At 45.1% G+C, this 9943-nt stretch overlaps 1 long non-coding RNA gene across 2 annotated transcripts in view; it reads right to left on the reverse strand.

Annotated features, from left to right (window-relative positions):
• Positions 1 to 8367: 8367 nt before the first annotated feature.
• Positions 8368 to 9943, reverse strand: part of LOC119356298 — a 4439-nt gene continuing 2863 nt past the window's right edge. The window contains exons 4-5 of one of the 2 annotated variants that reach the window (XR_005171900.1): positions 9136 to 9933; positions 8368 to 8635 (exon numbers count right to left, since the gene is read on the reverse strand). This is a non-coding gene — a long non-coding RNA (uncharacterized LOC119356298). Of the gene's footprint in view, positions 8636 to 8767; positions 8795 to 9135; positions 9934 to 9943 lie in introns of those variants that run through there. The other variant, XR_005171901.1, reaches the window with a different exon arrangement.

The raw sequence follows: 9943 nt of genomic DNA on the forward strand, positions 1-9943 counted from the left end.
CCAGAGGCAGCATCGATTGGCTTTAGTTAGCAGCATTAGCGAAGGAGTCGCTCGATCGGGTTCAGTTAACAGCCATCGGTCGATCGCTCGGGTTCAGTAACGCGTAGCCTGCAGTGCAATCGCTCGGGTTCAGTTAGAGCCCAACGCCTCGCTCGGGTTCAGTTAGAGCCGCAACGCCTCGCACACAAGCACGTACGTGTATGAGAGAAACGCGCATCGCTAGGCCCCCGACCTCCCACCATAACCGGGAACTCCCCGAAATTTTCCTCCCCCTCGCTTCTACCATGGTTTTTTCCGTCATGGACGGCCCAAAGAATGTCATGCAGCTGCGTCTCCGGCCCGCCCGGGACGAAAAACCCATTTTCTGTCATGATTTTTTGTCATAGAAGCAGGAGGCCACCACATCTATGATGATACCGGGTTTTGTCACAATTATCGTCTTAGAAGTGTCATATGTATGACAGAAAAAAATTTCGTTCGGCCCAAAATGTCATGGATGTGTCGTTTTTTTGTAGTGGGTGTTACCGGCTAGATCGATGTGACTTGAAATCGAGGTCCTGACAGCTTTGGTATCAGAGCCTGACTGCCTGTAGGATTACCAAGCCAAACTGGTCGAAGTTGAGTCTAGAAATGCTTTAGTTATAAGTAGGGGAATTGATTGTGGGAAGGAACGTAAGGCTCTTTTTACTCCTTTACCCTGAGGCCTTCTGATCTGAGTATTCCTCTTCTCTTCTACGGGGATTAAGAACTAGGCTTATCATCTTTTTATCAGGATCACGTGTTACTATCCGTAGAATCTTAGGATTGTTGGTTCCAGGCCTCAATTCAGTTTCTACTACTCTTAGTATGTTGTCAGTTGAACCAGAACCTTGATATGATGTTGTTGAGTGACTATGCAAATCCTTGTGAATGTCTCAAATCTTTTTCTAATCATTTACAACCATTATGCTGTCCGAGTCGTCCCAGGTTTCTAGACAATCTGATGCATTTGCAAAATCTTTTCCCTCTGGTTTCGATGTTCCTTTAGGCCAGGTTAATCACACTAATTGCTGAGTTGAGGTACTCTATTGCCTTGACATATATGTTGGAGTTATTATTATGACCATAGGTGTCTTAGGGGATAATCTAGTAACCTAGCCATGTTTTGTGTCCCAGTGTGATGATTCTGGCCATCATTCTTGAAAGCATCCCGTGATGCCACTTAGTTAGTAGGCATTCTACTCCTGGGTTCTTGACCCAAGATTCACTCTACTTACCTCGTGTGGATAGTGTTGCTCGTACCTTTAGGATATTAGTAACCTTTGCGATAGTCCTCGAGGTTCGTGGTATTTCTTTCTTCCAAATACCATGAACTGCTTATGGCAGAAGTTCTTTTGAATGAAAAGATCACAACCAGAGGGCTCTTGATGAGTTCTTCATTCTACATTGTGAATCTGCCAGTTCTACCTTTCTCCATGGGTTATCCGGAAGAAATGTTGAACTTGGTTCGACATAATAATCAATGCATCCACAACTCAGAAAGATATATGTCCCCTTGAGTTGTCCCTCTTCCTTGGTATTCTGACCATCGTCTATCAATTGATAGTCAGGAGTAATTGTGCATCTGTGTTATCGATGCTTATTATTCTTGTAGTCCGTCAAGCCATTCTATTCCAGAATGACTAGGAGAAACAAACTCCAGTACCTCATCCATATCTAGGATTGGGTCAAAGCAGTTGTATTCCGCAGATCAAAATGCCAATCCAGCTTTTGTTCTGTTCTACCTTGGAGTATTACCCTCTTCATGTCAGGATTGTCATGAGAATTGCACCAACCTCTTATGAATTTTTTCCGTAGTGATACTTCTCGCCATAACTATTCATTCATCAGTCACCGTGTTATTGTAACCGGAATGCCGACGGATGAATCCTATGTGTGAAATCAATACTCCTAGCAACCTCGTTGCTTGGTAGTAAATGGACAATAATTTCATCCTTAGTGAGTTGATTATTGAATCACCACTCTAAGATTGATCGTGCAACCTAGTCCTTATTTCTGGTGCACTCTTCGATCCATGAGTTAGGATTTTGCCAAACCCTCGCTCTTTTGATCATATCATCTTGCTCTGAAAAGCAAGATTGCTCTCGAGCTTAGTAACATATCGGTGGTTCGTGATGTTCCGAATATCTTCTCGGAAGTATTACCAGGTTGTCACCTGATCGCTATGTTGAGTTCGTGATCATGTTGGTTTTCCTCCAAACCACCCATTCTCCAAGAATCTGTGTGGGATACCCCTGAGGTAGTTGGTTAAGCCAAACAACAACTTGGAGAGTTGGAAGATAAAAGCTTGTCTGACTTACTTCATGTTAAGGGATATCTTTGTGTGTGTGTGTGTGTGTGTTGAAGAAACATGATATCTCCATCGATTGGTCCTCGTGATCAGTTGTTGGATCTATTGCCTTGTCAAAACTTTGACTTGGGTATGGGCTATCGTCAAGTCAAATCAAAACCAACGATGTTCGTAATGTTGTCTTACTCGTGGTTGATCCCTCGAGCGTACACCATTACATCTTTTGGTCTGACCAATGCTATCACCGTGTTCACATGATGGTGGAAGTCCAGTGATATGGAAATTTCAATGACTTGCTGTTGAACCCATCAGCAGCATTTTGTCTCCCCCATGATTCATGTTGAACATCAACCTAGTGTTGAAAACTTTGTAAGCAATGCCTTCGTGTTCCGTTCATGAAGCTTATGCTTGGATGAAAGGAGTGACTTCCTTTGATTCACGTACATTTGTTGCAAGTTGCTGCCGTGAATTTGAGAAAGATTATTTTTGCTTCCTCTGGAATCATCCTAAGTTAGTCACGCACGTGTAAAGTATTCTATGGTTTGATAGACTGATCATCTTCATTCCGTATGTATTTCCTAGCACACCAAGCCACTGATTGATTTGTTCAAGGAAAAGAAGTTCCTTCTTAAGAGCAGGACTTATACAAGGACTTCGATATCCCTGATGATGGTTACCCACCTGAACTCGGTATTGTTTTGTTGTAAGACATCTATGTGATCATGCTTGTCTTGGACATCATGTTCACATGTATGTAGCAGAATCAGCTCATGTTTTGGAGCTTGCTATCGTAGTTCATTTCCTAAGAATCTCGCAACATCATCTCGTCGGTTTGTGTTGCAAAATTTCTTTTCCGGACATGTTGTCTGAAATGTTCCGTTACCAACTAGATCTGAATCTCGGGTAGATATGATGGTTGGAGCTATTCCAAGATTAATGATGTAGGTCCCGACAAGGTTGATGTTCTGGCCGACACACCTAGCCGGAAGATCTATCATTGTAGTGTCTTGATTGAGCAATTTTTTTCCATCTTCTCTATGAGGACTTCGCGCGACTTATTGTAGAAGTTGCTCCCTAGGAATTCTTGTGCTCTCAGGTCCCTCGATTATACTATAAGCATTCAAACAGTGGAATCACTCTCGACTGTTGAGCTTCTCCCCAGTTACTAGAATTATTCCCAACATTTGCATTTTGTTCCCATCTTGCACCGCCGTTGTGCCATCCTACCATGGGTCCCATCCATTTCTGGTGATAAGCGAAAATCATCCATTGTGTTGTCTTCAACAAGGTAGTCCACATCATCCATTCTAGTCTGGGTATGCCATCCCTTCTTACTCCGCCAAATGATTGTTGTGATTTTCCTTAGGCTGGTCTAAAGAGTTTCAATGATCTCTGAATCGAAAGTAATTCTTTTTGCCACCTAAGGGAATATTTCTGCAAGTCACCTTTCCTAAGGTGCCATTATGGAATCATGGCAGATAACTCCTCATTATCTTGAAACCATGCACCATCTTGTTCAGCGTGGAATTGTGCTTATCAACTTGAATCTTCGTTCTCTGTTTCACTCCATCCCTTTGGATGTTTGCTTTGTGTCTCAGCTCAAGAGATGTTTCAACGTCTCATTTCGTGAGTTGATCACGAGTTGCTCAATCCTTGAGAAGATCGATTTATGTAGAGTTTCTTCTGTCATCATAGTTGGATGAAGATCTCGAAAGCAAAGACGTCAAGATCAATATGATGCAATGAATCAACATCTTTGAGAAGGACAGTTGGATCATGGAGATTATGATAGTTTGTGTCCCCTTTGTCTTCTTACCTCACGTCTTGAATCTCGAGACGAGATTCTTGTTTAGTGGGGGTGAGTTGTCACATCCCTCGTTCTGGTATGACCTAGACTAGCTGGTCATGTGTGCATCATGTTTAAATTTCAATAAATTTGAATTGGGGATATGTGAAAGCCCAAGAAATCAATTTGAAAATGATCAAGATAATAATTCCTTCAAATAGGTCCAAGAAAATGTTCCTGTTTCTCTATGAAAATATTGGCCAAGGATAATATCCAAGTCAATATTTTTAGGAGCTCAGAAATAATTATTTTGGGCATTTGAGCCAACCCAATAATTATTTGTATTGGATCTATATTTATTATGTATTAAATATAAGTTCAATAATTCTGAAAATTGTTGTGTGGCTTTGGATAAGACCACTTAGCTTACACAGTTATTTTCATGAAGTTTCAAATTGATTTGGTATTTAGATCAAATCAAAACAAATAGCAGAAAAATAGAAAAAAGAAGAAAAGTAAAACAGAGCAGAAACTTACCTCAACCTACCTGGCGGCCCAGCCCACCAGGCGCTCTCCTGTCGCCTTCCTCCTTGCACCAGTAGGCGAGGGCGCGTGCCCGACGCGCGCAGCCACACGCCGCGGCCACCTCCTCCCTCCCTGCCTACCTGGCTCCTCCTCGACGTGTCTGGACGACGCTACGCGACCCCCAGAGCCGTCCGGCTCTCCCTCTCTCTCCCTCGAACGCTCCCCCCTCCTCTGTTCTCGTCACCGAACGCGCCCGCCGCCGACGACGAGCACCACCGCGGCCATCGCCTCTCCCTCGTTCCCTCGAGCAGCCCAGAAGCACCGCCGTGTCTTCCTCGCCCTCTCCATCGAGATACACGTCGACGGGAGGCCTGCTTCGCCGTCACTGCCATCTTCTTCAACCACGGCCGACCGAGATCATTGCCGCCATCCCATCGCCTCCAGGCCTTCCCCGAGCATGCTGACCATCCCATCGTCTCCGTTGTGAGCCCCTGACCACTTTCCCTCTGCTCCCCTTGTCGAATTCATGTCGTAGCCATCGATCCCCGCCGTGCCGGAAGCCTGCCGTCGCTGGCCAACACACCGCCATGGCCACAGGCGCTGCACCTCGCAGCCGAGCACGCACTTGTGCCCAGGGCACTTCCAGGGAGCCTCCCAGCCCCTCAGCTGGCCTCCTAGCGCACCGCAGCCCTATGCACGCTCAAACCCGAACACCGGCCGCCTCTGCGAGCTACGTTCTGGCGAGATCCGGCGCCCCCGTGGCCACCCACTCGCTCCTCTGGATGCGGGAGAGCACGACCTATGCCCCGGTGGTCTCCGCGCATCCAACCGCCGCTTGTAGCTCAACTCCGGCATTTCCCCGCCGTGTTCCGTGGTCGCCGTTGGCAAATCTCCGGCGTGATGACGTGGCACTGGTTTAGTTAGCACTAATGACCATGCTAAACACCCCAGAGCCACTGCCATGTGGGCCCCTGTGCCTGTTTTGGTTAGTTTAATTTCTTTTTAGATTAGTGCTAATCTTGTGGACCCCACGTGTCAGCTTTGACTTTGACCAAGTCAGCATTGACCGGTCCCACCTGTCATCCACCCAACCCAGCTCCGAGTCACTGACCAATGGGTCCCGCAGGTCAGGTTTGACCTGGATTGGGTCTGTTGACCTGCTGAGGTCAACATGACGCAGTGCTGACGCAATAAACCCTTTTCTGGATTTTAAATAAATCTAAACGGTTTATTTATTTTAGATAATAGCTAAAACTTCTAAAAATCATAGTAATTCAACCGTAGCTCCAAATCAAATAATTTATATATGAAAAATGATCGGAAAAATGTAAAGAATCTATTTATGGATTTTGCATGCATGTTAGAGCAACTTATGTCCTCTTTTTAGGACAATTCAATTAAATGGCATTTAAGAAAGCACATATGGAGTTTGAATTTGAACCTAGTGTTCAAACCAACTCCATTTAACTTGTTGCTAGTTGCATTAGGCCAATCAATAGCATATTGCCATGTCACATTCATGCATCATATTGTTGCATGGCTTTGATTGTGTTTCTTCTTTGTTTGTCGGTGGTTGTTCCCTCTTGATAGACGTGTTTCGACGATGAGTTTGATGACACCGATGAAGAACTATATTATCTTCAGAAGTTCCAGGCAAGCAAAACCCCCTTATTCATTCCAATACAATCCCACTCTCTCGCTCCTGCTCTCTTTTACTGCATTAGAACAACAACAATTCAACAGTTATATGCTGCGGTAGTTGAACCCCTTTTCCTCTACATGACCTGTCATTGCCATAGTAAATAGATGAAACTCACTAGCATGAGTAGGAGTTGTTTGAGCCTTGATGTGCCTACTCATTCATGCTTGTTTGTCGTGCCTGCTACTGCTTAGAGTTGAGTCAGGTCTGATTCATCAGGGATGAATTGGAATGGTGATGAACATGTCCTACTACGTGTGAGCTAAGTGTGTGAACACGATTTGGTAAAGGTAGCGGTGAGAGGCCATGTAGGAGTACATGGTGGGTTGTCTCATTGACCGTCCTCAGGAACTGAGTTCTGTGTTTCTGATCCATGAACAACTACTACCACACATTGGGATCCATAATTGACTCTCTCGACTTATTAATCACCTTGATCTCTGTCCAAGAGTTGCAACTAGTTTCTGGTGTTTTGTAGGATATGTGTTGGAGGCCGTGCGTAGCGCTGACCCTAGGGGTGGGCTATGATGCGGTAGACCATGGCACGGTGTACTGGGCGCCCGTTTGGTGTCTCGGGAACCCTGCACACATCGTTTGGGGCTGTGAGCGAAACCCCAGCCGGATCTCCTCGCGGATGGAACCTGAATAGGCGATAAACCAGGACTAGAGACTTGTATGGTTAGTCAGGTCGTGGCCGACTCCCTTGCCAGGCTTCTACTTGAAGGTTGCCGAGATACACGACGTGTACATGGTGGTAACTGGCGAGAGCGTGTGTGAAGAAGTACACCCCTGCAGGGTTATAAATGATCTACTCGAATAGCCGTGTCCGCGGTAATTGGTTTCTGGGTTGCCTGTATAGTTCATAGACAAGTGAAAGTGGATACTCTAAAACTCGCAAGATAAGCGTGAGTGCTATATATGGATGGCCTTCCCGTAGGAAGACGGGAGCAGATCCATAGTGGTGTATTGATATGGTGAATATGTGGACTCGTGTGCGCCACCTCAAAAGAGTTACTTGCACTCATAGTTTAGGATAGCCACTGAGTCAAAGCTGGCAGATAACCCACAAGTGTAGGGGATCACAACAGCTTTTGAGGGTAGAGTATTCAACCCAAATTTATTGATTCGACACAAGGGGAGCCAAAGAATATTCTCAAATATTAGCAGTTGAGTTGTCAATTCAACCACACCTGGATAACTTAATATCTACAGCAAAGTGTTTAGTAGCAAAGTAATGTGATAGTAGTGGTAACGGTAACAAAAGAGTAATGAAAGCAAAAGTAATCTTTTTGGTGTTTTGTAGTGATTATAACAATAGCAACGGGAAAGTAAATAAGCGTAAACCAGTAGATGGAAAGCTCGTAGGCATCGGATCGGTGATGGATAATTATGCCGGATGCGGTTCATCGTGTAACAGTCATAACATAGGGTGACACAGAACTAGCTCCAATTCATCAATGTAATGTAGGCATGTATTCCGAATATAGTCATACGTGCTTATGGAAAAGAACGTGCATGACATCTTTTGTCCTACCCTCCCGTGGCAGCGGGGTCCTAATGGAAACTATGGGATATTAAGGCCTCCTTTTAATAGAGAACCGGAACAAAGCATTAGCACTTAGTGAATACATGAACTCCTCAAACTATGGTCATCACCGGGAGTGCTCCCGATTATTGTCACTTCGGGGTTGCCGGATCATAACACATAGTAGGTGACTATAGACTTGCAAGATAGGATCAAGAACTCACATATATTCATGAAAACATAATAGGTTCAGATCTGAAATCATGACACTCGGGCCCTAGTGACAAGCATTAAGCATAGCAAAGTCATAGCAACATCAATCTCAGAACATAGTGGATACTAGGGATCAAACCCTAACAAAACTGACTCGATTACATGATAAATCTCATCCAACCCATCACCGTCCAGCAAGCCTATGATGGAATTACTCACGCACGGCGGTAAGCATCATGAAATTGGTGATGAAGGATGGTTGATGATGATGACGGCGACGAATCCCCCTCTCCGGAGCCCCGAACGGACTCCAGATCAGCCCTCCCGAGAGCTTTTAGGGTTTGACGGCGGCTCCGTATCGTAAAACGCGATGATGTATTCTCCTTTATTTTTTTTCCCCGAAAGGAAATATATAGAGTCGGAGTTGGCGTCGGAGGAGCTCCAGGGGGCCCACGAGGTAGGGGGCGCACCCTAGGGGGGGTGCCCCCCACCCTCGTGAAGTTTCAGGTCATTCCGGGAACTTTTTTTTTCTGCACATAAAACAACACCATGGCAATTCTGCGGAAAAAAGCATCAGTCCGGGTTAGTTCCATTCAAATCATGCAAGTTAGAGTCCAAAACAAGGGCAAAAGTGTTTGAAAAAGTAGATACGACGGAGACGTATCAACTCCCCCAAGCTTCAACCTTTGCTTGTCCTCAAGCAATTCAGTTGACAAACTGAAAGTGATAAAGAAAAACTTTTACAAACTCCGTTTGCTCACAAAATAAATAGGGAAACACAAACAAAGATGGCCCAGTAGGATACGAAGCAACTAGGCATTTTAACCGCTTAAAACCGGTTACGAGTTCGACAAGAAAAATATTAGCAGCACCATTTCCTAATATAACCGGTGAACCACAATAGAGTGTAATTAATGGCGAGTGTTGGCTGTACTAAATGCAAAACATGCATGGTCTAATCAAAGATTCGCTGCAGCCACGACATCGATCAACCTTCATTCAGTTGAGAACAACCTTGTAAATTACTGAAATTAAAACATTCTGGAACAGAAGCTTACTTGAAGGGCAAAGAACTCGGTGTTGAGGTTCTGGGAGTTCTACAGGATGTGCACCACTTGCAGCCACATCTCAGGGTTATTTTGTAGATCCCGCAGTATCATATCAGCGGCACTCCTCTGAAACAAACAGCCCATTTTCAGTCAACATAAACCACAGCAATTGTAACACAACAGCAACACTGCACACCCAGACCCATCTACGATAGCATGCAATCGGATTCCAGGATGGAAAAGTAGAAACAATTGTTCAGAAAGGAACCATACTTGACTGAAGTGCCAATTTTTAGAGTTTGTATAGCATCATGAACAGGCAACTGTAAATCATATGTTACCACACTAGAATGCTATCTAGAAAGAAAGATACAAGGTAGGCGCCTATCATTTTGCACATACACACACTAACAGAAACGAAACAAGCAGATTGGAAGGCTTGCTGCACATCCTATGCAGGGGCATCACCGTAAACAAAATTGTAGACAAACTAGGGTGGTGCTATTTTGTACCAAACAAAATTATTGGATCCATACAAAGTAAAGTAATTAGGCAGCCTTGAGGAACCCAAATCCATGGCTGCTAGATCGAATGAAACAAGGAGGGGAGAGGGGACGGAGGGGAGTTGGGTGGCTGGACGACGCCGCCGTGGATTTCGAGGTCTAGGTGGTACGGCAATGACTGTGGTGGCTGGGTGCGCCCCTCCTGCTCCTCCTCGAGCAAGACAAGGCCGGCGACTCTACTGTGAGGAGAAGGCTCTCCTCTCCTCTCCAGGCGTCGTGCTGGTCGCTTGCCCGCGTGGCCAACCTGCATAGAC

The sequence above is a fragment of the Triticum dicoccoides genome, chromosome 2A (genome assembly GCF_002162155.2).
Source record: "Triticum dicoccoides isolate Atlit2015 ecotype Zavitan chromosome 2A, WEW_v2.0, whole genome shotgun sequence".
In the NCBI taxonomy this organism is placed as follows: Eukaryota; Viridiplantae; Streptophyta; class Magnoliopsida; order Poales; family Poaceae; genus Triticum; species Triticum dicoccoides.